Below are 13,896 nucleotides of genomic sequence, written 5' to 3'. Positions count from 1 at the left end.
GATAGGTATCCTAAAACCAATTCCTCTGCTGATACCAAGGGACTGCTGGGTGCAGTGGCTCATGCCTGTAATCTCAGTGCTTTGGGAGGTCGAGGCAGGAGGATCACTTGATCCCAGGAGGTCCCAGCTGTAGTGAGCTATGATTGTGCCACTGCACTGCACTCCAGCCTGGGCAATGGAGCAAAACCCTGTCTCAAAACAAACAAACAAAATAAAAACACACACACAAGGAACTACTGTATTTTCTTTCCTGAGCAAGTCAGACTTTACTGTATGGCACTCCCAATGGGCAATGGGCCCTATGCAGGCCCGAAGTCCAAAAGGCTTTGGCTAACTCTAGGGAGCATCACACTCACTTGTTGCATTTGGATCTGCATTTTAAAGACATACCCCAGGTACTCCTAATGTAGTAGATGGTCCTCAGATCCCTGTCTGGGAGGCCCATGTAGGAACTCAGGGCATTTTGAGCACAAGGACAATGACTGCAATATCAGTTACCTCTGAAAATAATCTCCTCAAAATGAATAGTCAGGACTTTTAGTCAAGATCTTATTATTAACATTAACAATATGAATACATTTCTGAGGCATCACAGCTCAACTTAAGTCTTTAAAGGAAACAGTAAAAAAAAAAATAAAACCCAAAAAACATTATTTTCCAGTGAGGGATGTCTACAAGGCCCTTCCTTCATTACTGCAAATTTCTTTCTGTGGGATCCAACTCCCCACCAATCCCCCAGTCAAGTGTTCTGTGTCTGCCTCCTTTTGCTATTTGCTAAGACGTTATAACAATATGTGGTGTCATTAGAGTTTTGATCTTTAACTGTTTCATTAGCCTATATATGGGTCACAGACACATTGGTGAGACATTTTGCAACTTGCATTTAAAAACCCCATAACTACTCTTAGAGGGGTTTTTTAAAGATTATTATCACGGTTGACTTGAAATGTTGGTTTTGTGGAGGAAAGAAGAGGGCTATTTCTGATGGCTTGAACGTAAGGGCGCCATATAAATATTTGCGGGTTGTTTGCTTGTCAAGTAAGAGACTTGACTAAATGTTTCACTTGGCATCTGAAGGGACTCTATAGACCAGGGACCCAACTATAGAAAGGGTTGGAGAGGTGAAGAAAACACTAGTGGTGATAAAGAAAATGTGCCTAAAGGCAGTAGTTATTTGTGAAGTAGAGAGATATAAACACGACGCTAAGGATGCTCCAGAAACCAAAAAAGCTGTTTTTCTTAAAGGAGATGGAACAGACTGGGGTCTGTGAAAGCCACCCAAGAGTCACTGGTAGAACGAGAGGAAGACTTGTTCCCTCCACACACCCCTGACACGGTGGTCTGAGGACTACAGATGTGGGGAGACAGACGTAGAGTTGAGATGCAGATAGAGACAGAGAGAGAGAGAGGCTAGGGAGAGAAGGATGGTAGATAAAATAAGCCTTCTAGAGAGAGATAGCTCCACTTATTGCGTTTTTACCAGGGACACTAATAGTCATATGATGTGGGAACTTGAGATAAGGCACAAAAAGGTTAAGCAATTTGCCCAAAGTCTTACTGAGCGGAAATTCTACTAAGCCGGACAATCTGACTCCGGAGATGGCGTGCTTAACTGCTCTGCTTTAGGACCTGAGAAAAACATAGCCCCCAAAGTAGGAATGCACTATTTTATATGCATTTTATTGTACCCCTGCTATTAAATTCATACTCAAGCCTAGGGCATAAATAAATGGAGAAGATTTAGAAATAGTGATAGTCTGTTGTTTTTTTTTTTTTTTTAATGTACAGATTGGTAGAACCCAGCAGCTATTAATTAAACAAAACAAAACAAAAAGGCTGCTTACTGCATCCCAATAATTTAAAATAAGGGAACAGACACCAAAACACGAAGTGATGATGCTTTGTTTACACAGCCATCACCAAGAGGGTTAAACCCGGCCCTTGTGGTTCCTTTTGGAGCGTTCTCAACATCTACCACAAACAGATCCTAACACACTTTGTTGGTTCACCCTCTATCGGTTATCCACACAGTTGATTTATGTGATTTTTTGAACATTTTATTATAGAAATTCCAAATATATAGCAAATTTCAAATAATTTTGTAGCGAACCTCTGGCACACTCAGCACCTAGGTTTCTGATGCGGGTTTATCCAGCATACACCTTAGGAACGGTGTTCTCGACTGATCTTCAGCTTCATCTCTGAGTCATCTCAGAGACCCACCGTGATGCTTGTTATTCGTTGAGTCATTTGGATGGATGCTGATAGTTTACTACACTGTAGGCAGAGATAAGTGATGAGCAGTCGATCAAGTACAGAATCCAAAGAAGCAAAACAAAGAATCCTTTTGTATGCTGTGCATGTTATTACTGGTTAACTCTCTGCATACTTACGATCAATAATCACCCGGTGGTAAAAATTTTGAAAAGATATCAAGGTTATAACATTGGCACATCAAGCTAAGATTTCTTAAAACTCTTTTCTTCCCTTAATTTCATTCTTTCTCTTGCTTTTCACTCATACTGGGAAATGGAATGGGATGGAACTCACATGGTGCATAAGGGACACTTGCTCTTACATGCACTAAGTAATCCCAAGTGCACTTGAACTTCTATTCCAACGGTACCCTTCCCCACCCCCTGCAGCAACCGTGAGGACATGTGGATATGAGGACCGTGTTTATAGACATCTCAGCCTTCTCTCTTTGGAAAATCAACATCATTAACCTCACTGAGATACTGGGTACATTGCACGGAGGGCACTCGCCATGAACCACAGCTGTGAAAGCCATTGCCTGCCTTTCAGTGTGATTATTGGCTAGGGGTAATTAAGGATTTTTATGAGTAGAATTGTGTGCACTCCCCTCCTCAAATAAAAGTGTTGAAGTTCTAACCCCTAAAACCGCAGAATGTGACTTTATTTGGAAATAGGATCTTTGTAGATTTAAACAAGGTAAGATGAGGTCATTTGAGTGGATTCTAATCCAATATGACTGGTGTCCGTATAAAAAGGGAAATTTAGAAACAAAGACAGACATGCAGGTAAGCAGACTGTCATGTGAAGGTGAAGGCAGAGATCGGGACGATGTATCAGCAAACCACCAAAAGCTGGAAGAGAGGCATAGAACAGATTCTCCCTCACAGCCTCAGACGGAACCAATGCAGCCAACACTTTGATGTCAGATTTCTAGCCTCCATAACTGTGAGACAATACATTTCTCTTGTTTAAGCCAGCTGATCTGTAGTACTTTGTTCCGGCAGGCCTAGCAAACTAACACAGGGATGCTGGCAGGAACTCAAAGACCATTGCCTTTGTGGGTATCATATATAAGGGTAAAAGCAATGGTGAGGAAAGGAATCGATGAGAGAAAATCTAATTGTACAGATTTCCTTCCAGCTGTTGTGCCAGCATTCTGAAGATGGTTTTTAAAATTAAAAATGTTAAAAATATATTTCAAAGTAAGTTTCAGAGACCATCTGATGAGAACTGTTTTGTTACCTCTTTGGCATTTGAATGTGGCTTATTTCTGTTTTGTCTGAACATGTGAATGTGTAATGTTTTCTCAAAAGTTAAAAGAGTAAGTTCCACGAAATACAGGTGTATAATGGGTGAGCAGATCTGAGTAAGAAATTCTTCATTCTTCCAGCTTGGCAATGTCACTCTTCCTTCCTTCTCACGGTGCATGCATAGGATCAGGCAGGCGGCAAGGTGCTAGACATTTTAGAACAGATAATTCAATTCTTCACCAATAAGTTTCAGATGATAGCAGAATTTAATTCCCAGTTTTTTTCCTACCCCTAAGCCTAGAAATCAAGTCAAAGGGAACAATTCTAATGACCAGTTCTTCAGAACTAGAAAGCCTCATGCTCTTTAATTACCGCCAATGATTACAGAGGAATCACAGTCCCTCCAGGATGGCCCAGATAGCCCGGGTTCTTTTTTCATTCTTTTAGCCAAAACCATAATTGCTGTTTAGTCTCCTTTCTCCTCTTAAATCCTATGTACCCCAGTCCTTAAATACTGGAACTTCATTCGAAGTCATCCAGCTTGCGAAACAGAGCTCTCATTCCACAGAGAGCCAGAAGCAGAGCAGGTCACCGCAGGTGCCGATGCTGTCCTGGCAGTCATCACAAGGAGGACATGCCACGGGGCCGTCCCCAGAGCCAAGACTGCATCACACACACACACGGAGACACTCCCCTGCAGCCCTTCATCTCCAAATATTATATAAACTGGGTCAGAATTCACTGAGCTTCTGTTGACTTTTCTGTAACAGGGAAGATAATTTTAGTGATTATTTGCCTTTATGTCTTTTTTGAGTGGTTATAAAATTATATTCCATTTGTGTGTGTATGTGTGTATGCACATAGTTTATCTCTAAAAATAAGCTCAACATTTTGTGTTTGATTGCAATGTGATTGTTGATAGTAGATTAATAGATATTTATTAAGCCATGTTCCCAGCACAGGGCTAGGCATGGTGGGGGACATAAAAGAGTGAGGAACGGTCTCTGCCTCAAAGGCTTATTCACACCAATCGAGTTGACAAAACTAAGGCTCTTGCCACGCCCAAAGTAAAATTATTGCCAAAAGCTATGGTGAGTACTGTGTAGAAGTATTTAGCTCCACGTATAATGGGAGCTAAAAGAAAGAAGTTGGCGTGACTTCAACAACCAATACAAGTTCTATCAAGGACATAATATGTGAGCTGCCTTAAAGGAGAAAATTAGAAAGAGAGGCTGAAGGGCAGGGTCTGAATATTACATTGTGTGGGACATAGAGACAGAGACATGGAAATGGGAGCGGACAAAATCTATGCTGGGAGAATTCATCTGTCTGATCTGAGGAGGCTCCAGACCTGGAATGGAGGCAACCAAGAACAGGTGCTTCACAGACAGATGTTTGTCTCCCTTTCTTTCATTCTTTATATTCTTTCTTTCTTTCAACAAATATCGATTGAAGTCTGTTAGATGCCTAGCACTCTTCCAGGTACTGGGAGAGGAGACATCCTCTACTGGCTTGTAGCCTACATTCCAGCCAGGTAGACCAACAATAACACATATGTGATGTCAGACAGTGGTAAATACGATGAAGAAAAGTTAACCAGGGGGAGGTGATGGAGACAGGGCCTGCTCTTTTGTGGCCAGGATAGTAGAAGATGGCCCCTCTGCAGAAGAGACAGTCAGTGAGACAGTTGGATAAAACAATTGAGGAAGATGCTCAGGAATCTAAAGAAAGAGTGTGTCAGTCAGAGGGAATAATAAGGACGAGGGCTCTAATGAGGGGGAGAACTGTCTTTGGGGAACCACAGGAAGTCCATGTGACTAGAATTGAGTGAGCAGGACAGAGGGGGTAAGAGAGGAAGTCAGAGAAACTGACAGGGGCCAGATCATGCAGGGCCAGATGGAACATGGCAAGGAGTTCGGGGATTTAGTCTGAGTGTGATGGAAAACCTTTAGAGGGTTTATTTATTTTACGATTTTAAAAGATTACTCTGGCTGCTTATGTAAAGAATTTGCTGTAAGTAGCAAGATATCACTTTGGAGGTTTTTGCAGTATTCTAGGTGAGAGATGATGGCTTCTTGGGTGAGGATGGTCAGGATGTAGGTGATTGAGTGTAGTCAAGATAAATTTTGAAAGTAGAATCGACAGGACTTGATGAGTTGGATGGAGAGAATGATGAGGAAAAGACAGGAGTCGAGTATAACAACTATAATAAGTGAGATTGAGCAAGTAGGCGAATAATGGTGGCATTTACGGAGACAAGGATGTCTGAGGAGGAGCAGGGCCAAGATGGTGGAATTAGGGTCTATTTAGGGAAGAGTGTGATGGGAGGCACCAAAGAGATAATAAACAGGAAGCCATATAGCAAATCTGGTGCTCAAGGCAGAAGTCAAGTCTGAATATGTGTATTTGAAAGTCAGTAGCATACAAACGTAATTCAAAGCCATGCAGTTGTATGAGATTACCTAAACGATGAGTTTCCAAGGAAAACAGAGGAGGGATTGACGTCTGAGTGTGGAGTTACTTCAACATTTAGGGATCAGAAGAGGAGCAAGAGCCAAGAAAACAGGATGAGAAGGAAGGATCAAGGAGGTAGGAGTGTGGACTCCCAAAAGCCAAGCCAAAATAAATAAAGTGTGTCAAGAAAGAGGGGGTGATCCACTGTGTCAAACCCATTGAGAGACTGAATTCAGTGAGGACTGGGCTTGGCAAGCAGTCTGCTGGCAACTCGGCAGCAGTGGCTATGATGGAGTGGTGGGAAGAAAGGCATGATTGAGGTGGGTTAAGAAGATGGTGGGAGGAGAGGAGTGGGAGACAACAAATATAGACTCTCTGGGGGAGATATGCCTTAAAATATGGCGGTAGCTAAGGAATACATGAAGTCGAGGGAGGGCTCTATTTTTATTTAAGATTGGAAATAAGATGGTATATTTCCATGCCAAATGATGAAGTAGATATGGAGGAATTCAGGATTAAGAGAGGAGACACTTGTAGGAGCAAGGTCATGAGTAAGATTCAGTGCAAAACAAGACTTATCAGCTTTAGATAGGAGCAAGGGCTGTTCCTTCATTGTGTAAAGGGAGGAGAGGGATGATGTATAGAGGATTTGCTAATGGCAGTGCGTTCAGTGGTGGATTTGCTATTGTCTTAGTCAAATAAGAGAATAAGCTATTAGCTGGGAAAGGAGAACAGAGAGAGATGATGGAAGTTTGAGAAGAAAGGTATAAAACAGCTGCCTTGTAAAGTGTGAGCGAAAATGTATTAGGCTTGCTGCACAGTGTTAAGGGTCCACTTGAGATCTGTGGTCATGAACTTTCTGTGAGTGGAATCAGCATAGTGGGACACTTTTCTTCCACAACATTCTGCTCCTCTGGTGGAGAAGAGGAGTAGGCAGAAAGCTGGGCTTAACCAGGAGTGAGGGAGGTGAGGTGAATGAATGGAAGAGGAGGAAGCAAAAGATCTTATGGTGGATAGGGAAGAAAGGGAGGGAGAAAGATGAGGGATAGTGAGAAGATTCCATTGGTTTTGAAGAATTATTTGATTCAGGCACTAAAGCAAGGAAGTTGGAAGGAAAGATGTAGTTCAGGCCAGGTGGAGAATCTCGAGGTTGCAGTTTTGGAGTTGGTTCAGTCAAAGGTAATGAAAAAGTTCTTGATCACAAAGTGGGTGGTTAAGATGGAAGAAAAAAAGACCCTTGCAAGATATGAGCTAAGAGAACTGAGAAAATACGGCATTGGTTGTGTCATCTCTAGATATTGAAGTCACTAAGAAGGATGGCAGGAAAAGAAGTCGGGGAGAAAGAGAGCGAGAGAGTGAGCCATGTGCTAAAATCACCAATGAATAAGAAGGAATGACTAGAAGGAATGGTTAGAGGGCATGTGGAACAAAGTTTCTAGAATTTTGAAGAAATAAGAAATCCTGAGAAATTATCTGGAATTTCAAACAAGGATCAAGAAGCACCTACTACACCCCCTTCAGGCCCAGGGGTACACAGGGTATGGGAGAAACTGCCCCCTCTTGAGAGGAATGCACAGAGTCACTGTCCTGGAGGGAGGGAGTTTTAGTGAGACCTAGAAGTAAAGAGAAAATACTGAAAAGAGGTCAAAGATACAAAGTGTTTTGTTGATGACAGACTGACTTATAAAGCAGAGTGGAAGTGTTTGGAGACAAAAAAGGGTAAGAGGTTGGATCAAGCTCATTATGTTGGACCAAATAGGAAAATAAGTGGTGTGTGTGTGTGTGTGTGTGTGTGTGTGTATGTGTGCACAAAGTCAGTTCAAAGTTGGTCTAGGTAAGGGAAATCTCATTTTTGACAAAAGTAGAGTTGTATTCCTTAAATGTGCCTTGTGCTCTTTATCCTTCTGTAGAAGGAAGAGGTCTCTAGGTGACTGCTAAGGTGGTGTCCATCTCTCTCCATCATTCACCACCAGCCTTTCATCATTCTCTTTCTCTGTACCGTATCTCCCAGCACTAAAGACCCCATTGTGAATTTCCTTAGCCCTGCTGGAATGAAATTCTCTCCCCTCTTTATGAATCCCATCAGACTCTGAAAGTTTTCCTGTGTCTGTAGAAAACTCTAACCAAGATGCATCTAAAAAGACCTACACTAGCTAACAGCTGCCCCAATAGACTGGAACCAAGTGCCGAAACTTGCAGGCCTACTCATCACTAGCTCCACCAAACTTTTAATTTTCTGCTGCTTCTAAATTGCTGAAAGTGGGTAATCACTTGGTAAAAGTTAAAGTACATCCCAAGAATAGGAGTTACTGCTGCATGCACCGAACTCTTCAAACTACTCATCATAAACTACATTACCCATGTATAATGCCTATACTGAGTAGCCTACAAAACAGCCGAGTCTGTTCTTTTCAGGCTATCGTATGCACTTATCTTATTTAGTCCTCACAAGAACCCAGTATAGAACAGACAGATGTGGAAACTGAGGCCAGAGAGTTAAGTCACTTGTTCACACTCACATAGAATCACAGGTGGATTTCCTATGAAGCTAATGAAGGTTAAACATTGAGACTCACCTCTTGCATGGGCTCCTCCCAAGATCCTGGAGGAAAAAGAGATCCACCAATGTGTTCACATGGTCATGAGTGTCTATAAAATTTGGAAGAGTGAGACATTTTAATCACAGTTTGTGATTAAATCACAATTAGTAAATATTACTATTTCTTTCCACTCCAATTTCCCCTCTGCTGGATTTCTCTTCAAGTTGGATGGCCTTGAACATTTTTAGGATCCAGAAAATGAAAGGTTGATTTGGGGGTGATGTAGTTCAGTTTTATAGCATCCATTTGTGAGATCCAAGTCACTTACATGTATAGTTACATTATTACAAGCCTTCCTGGTATAGCCCTGACTTTGAGGAATGTACTTTCCCACCTCCTACCCACTCTCACCCTCCCTGTGCCAACTCCTGTAGCTTCCACACAAAGACTGTAGGGCCACATGTTGTCCAACAGCATTTGGTACCACAAATATGAGGATATAGGTAGTAGGAAAGAAACAAGGTTTCACTGATTTCTCACTCCATTCCCTATAGAAAATATTACAGATTGTTATCTTTCGAAGAGGCAATTGGAGAGTATGCAACCAAAAAATGTTGGGAAAGAGTATTTTTTTAATTTTTTTTTTTTATTTTTTGACATGAAGTCTTGCTCTATCACCTGGGCTAGAGTGCTGCGGCATCAGCCTAGCTCACAGCAACCTCAAACTCCTGGTCTCAAGCAATTCTCCTGCCTCAGCCTCCTGAGTAGCTGGGATTACAGGCACATGCCACCACACCTGGCTAATTTTTCTATTTTTAGTAGAGACGGGGGTCTCGCTCTTGCTCAGGCTAATCTCAAACTCCTGACTTCAAGTGATCCTCCCACCTCAGCCTCCCAGAGTGCTAGGTGGGAAAGAGTATTATAAAAGTGTGTCATGTAGTTGCTCAATAAAAATGTGTTGTTTTTATAGATTTCATGATATATATGACATTTTCTAGCTTTAAAAAATTTATAATCCTTAATAGTTTTTTCTAATTTTAAATATAATAGATATTCCATTTCATAACTAATTTTGTATTTTAATTTGTATTCTTCTTTTTTTCTTTTTGAAATTTGAATAGGACCGCGTTGTTGTATAATTTAAGACATAAATGTTACACGAATTGCAAATGAAGGCTTAAAATATTTAGCAACTACAAAAATCAGATAACTCATGCTATGTATCACTCCTCCCATACATAGTTTTGTCCTGTGTTTAATTACAGTCCATTCTGAATTGTCTCACCTCTGAATTAGACTTCTAAAGTCTTTACCCAGAGTAAAAGACATGAATAAAAGTGAAAGATTGTTTCTTCTGCTGGCTTTGGATTGGTCTGTTCTTCCTTTGCTAGTTCCTTGAGGTGTGACATTAGGTTGTTAATTTGCTTCTGTCTTTTTGATGTAGGCATTTAAGACTATGAATTTTCCCCTGAGGAATGCTTTTGCTGTGTCCCAAAGATTTTGAAAGCTTGTGTCCCTTTTGTTGTTCAGCTCAAAGAATGTTTTGATTTACATCTTAATTTCATTCTTGACCTAATAATTATTCAGTAGCAGGTGGTTTAATTTCCATGACCTTGTGTAGATTTGAGTGTTTCTCTTGTGACTGATTTCTAGTTTTATTACGCTGTGGTCTGAGAAGGTATATGGTATGATTTTGATTTTTTTGAATTTGTTGGACCTGTTTTGTGTGTGGAGTATGAAGATCCAAGTGCCACATGAAGCCACCTCCTCCACTAACTGGGAAGGAGTGTGGGAAATGATCAGTTCCAAAGACAACAGAGCACATGAACTTTATTGTCTAACCAACATCATGTGAAAAGGTTTTTTGTTCCTTTTGTATGTCCTAATACAACTTAAATGGAACTTTTATATAAATTTGGGCTTCTATCTAATCCCTCTCCTCAATTTCCTCAGGAGAAATTGAGTAATGAAAGCAAGCAAAACAAGATTACAACCACAAATGACTACACTTTAAACATGATTATCAATTTTAAGGGACAGAGACACTTGAATGTTTTGTAATACCAAACTTTAAAAAAAATCTGTTATAAAAATTGTAACTCATCTCCCTAGCATTTTAAAATATTGGTGTTATTTCTGCATGGACAGATTAATGTGTTAAATTAAGCTGAGATTTTAAAGATTGGCATAGTTCCATCATTCTGTTTTAAAAAACAAAGATGTTTAAAAACAAAAGAAAATACAAGTTAGTTGCTTCATGTTACATTTCACAGCCATTATGTGAAATGTTTTCATTTCTATAGAAACAGGGTCCTTTATGTCAGAAGTGCAATTATTTGCTGCTAGATGTTTAAAATTACACAGACTAGTGTTTGACTAGAACCTGTTGATGGTGACATCTTTAGATCTTCTGAGATTCTGAGTTTAAGGTGTGCCAGGTCCTCTTCTAAGACCACACTTGCAGGGGGAGGGAAGGGAAAGGAAATCACAGATCAAGTTCTCAAGACTGTTTCACTGTCTTCATGAGTTTCTGTTTCTTGGTGATCTGTTCAAAATTTCATCTTCCTCTGCTTTAGGTTTTCTATCTTCCTCCTCTTGACAGGTGGTGCCACCATCTTCTTCAGTATGACTTTTCTGTTTCTCAAGTTTCTCTTCTCTTTCCTCCTACTGATATCTCCCTTGTCCTTTTCCTCCTTGTCTTCTTCCTCTTCCTTCACATCTGGTTGAGGAGCATCAGCCTTCTTGTACTCCACAGCACTGTGCTGTTTCTTTCCAAAACAATAGAAGAGGATCACAAGGGACACAGGCAGAGCCACAGTCAAATGTGACCAGCCAGAGCCACGAGAGCTATTCAGCTGCCTCCATCATCTGCCGCACTGTGCCTGGCTCGGCCACTCCATCAGCAGCTTTCCTCAGGCCTCATCCATCATGGGCACAAGCATCAGCTGCTCTTCAATCAACGGATGATAAAGTTGCCCAAAAAAAAAATGTCAGAGGTCATGGACCACAGCTCCAAACCAATGGCAGTAAAAGGAGTCATTCTGAAAAGTGAGATCTTCAGGCCGGGCACGGTGGCTCACGCCTGTAATCCTAACACTCTGGAGGCCGAAGTGGGAGGATTGCTCGAGGTCAGGAGTTCGAGACCAGCCTGAGCAAGAGCCAGACCCCGTCTCTACTAAAAATAGAAAGAAATTAGCTGGACAACTAGAAATATATAGGAAAAATTAGCCTGGCATGGTGGCATACACCTGTAGTCCCAGCTACTTGGGAGGCTGAGGCAGAAGGATTGCTTAAGCCCAGGAGTTTGAGGTTGCTGTGAGCTTGGCCGATTCCAGAGCACTCTAGCCCAGGCAACAGAGTGAGACTTTGTCTCAAAAAGAAGAAAAAAAAAAAGATCTTCATAGAAATGTGGATTTGGTATTTTCCTGGGTTTCCAGATTCCCTGGTAGTTAGGATTGTCCACTACAGGAGGCATCCATTTGCCCTTATAATTGGGATTGTCAATCATAGGCTGCTGCCAGGCACCACACCCAGGAACTGACTCACATTTCCAGTTGGCAATCGCAGGAGCCTCCCATTCTCCATCCACGTCTTCACCCCAATCCTCGGCTTCTCTGCATGTGGATCAGGCATGCATTGGAGCTCATCATCTAACCAGACTTCAGGTTTTGTGGCCTCTACATCTGGAATCTTAGCAGGGGCATCTTCATCCCAGTCCTCTGGCCTGACAGCATCTGGTTCTGGTATTTTTGGTCTTTCATCCCGATCCTCAGGCTTCTGTTCTTCTGGGGCCTCAATTTCATGTGAAGGATTTGCAGCAGGAGTTATGTCATTTAGCAGATCTCCACTGTTCACAAGAGATTGCTCAACTAATATTACATATTAAAACTATTATCTGGATTCAAGATTAGTGTGTAAAGATGTATTTTCTTATCAGTAAAACAGTTCTTCAGATCTGCGTCTGGCCTCTTAACATGCTTTTCTTCATAAATACCCATCATAGGGTTCCTGTGGTAGAAGATGAAGTGTAATTGATAATCCTGTCCACATTTATCTGGACCAAACCTAATCGTATAAGGGGTCTTGTTGTAGAACTGATCCAGGTCGAGTTCTGGTGTTTTACAATGTAACAGAAAGCAGTTCCACATGGGCACCACCACATTCTATTCCATTTTGGAAATTAACCTCATACAGAACAATGAGAGGCTTGGTATCAAATAGGAAGGGCTTGTTCAGTTTAGCAAAAATGGCATGGCATTTGGCCTGAGACATCAATACAAGTCTTTTATCACCTGAAGTTTTGATTCTTTCATCTCATCTACCTCCCACTTTCCATCATATTTATCAATTTCATCATCAGTATCTTCTTTCCTGGCTTTGGATAAAATCCATCCTGACAGAGTTCCTCTGTCAAAGGAATCAGCTAAATATACTTTCCCTGTTGGAACTGGAGCTTTGTAGGTAAACTTTACAGATGGACGAGGAGTGCTGGTAACTGGTACTGAGTCTTGTACCTCTTCAATGACATTGTCAAGGTCATCCTTGATACCAATCACATCCCCATCATCTCTGTCATGAGCCTGAACGATAGCAGTTCCAAGGGCCAGTAATATACACAATAACCACTTCCTTTCTATGATCTTGAGCCTCCTGGGGACGCTGGTGGAACCCAAGCCTTCTCCACCCACACACCTAGCCTCACGAGGCAGTGGAGACACTGGCAGAGGGGACCCATCCGTCAAGTGCCACTGAACCAAGCAAGAGGTCTCAGCTACCACTGCCATGCAAGTGAGCCCTATTGCACTAAGCCTTGTATTCTTTTTCTTAAAGAAGACTCTCCCTAAGCCCTCACAATACTTGAAAAGAAACTAAATATTCTACCTCCTAGTCTGATGAACTTTGCAGCCTTTCAGATCTTGCCAATTCATTTACACAGTGTTAGAACCAGAAGTTACAGTGGAGAATCTGACCAGTGGTAATTTCCACTAAGAGTAGGTCATTTTTTTTTTCCCAATGACTTATCCATGCTGAACATTTTGATGCCAAAGATTGAGAAATTTTCCCTTCCCCACCCCCAAACCTCCACCCCAGTAGTTTTCCTTTTCACATACGCCTCTTCATTTCCTGATTCTGGCCTGGACTTGAAGCAAAGGTACCTGAGTCCAGCCAGAAACACTGTTATTACAATAGTTTTGGCCTAATAGGGGCAGGAAATACCAACAACCTTATGTGAGCCCCTCCCCAATGGAGAGCCAACCTGAATGTATAAACTCAGGGCCCTTGCATAATTCAGATGATGCTCAGATTAGATCTGAATATTTGGAAACACCTTTCCTCCGTATCTCTTGAGGCCACTGGGTAGGTAATGAATCCCCACAATGAAATGGTGAAACAAG

The 13,896-nt window shown here is 41.5% G+C and overlaps 1 pseudogene; it reads right to left on the bottom strand.

The window, feature by feature from the left end:
• Positions 1–11,020: 11,020 nt before the first annotated feature.
• LOC138395993 (calnexin-like) lies at positions 11,021–13,284 on the bottom strand (annotated as a pseudogene).
• Positions 13,285–13,896: the final 612 nt, after the last annotated feature.

The sequence above is a fragment of the Eulemur rufifrons genome, chromosome 15 (assembly GCF_041146395.1).
Source record: "Eulemur rufifrons isolate Redbay chromosome 15, OSU_ERuf_1, whole genome shotgun sequence".
NCBI lineage: Eukaryota > Metazoa > Chordata > Mammalia > Primates > Lemuridae > Eulemur > Eulemur rufifrons.
Note: the sequence above shows the minus strand (reverse complement) of the source record. Positions and strands in the feature narration are given on the sequence as shown.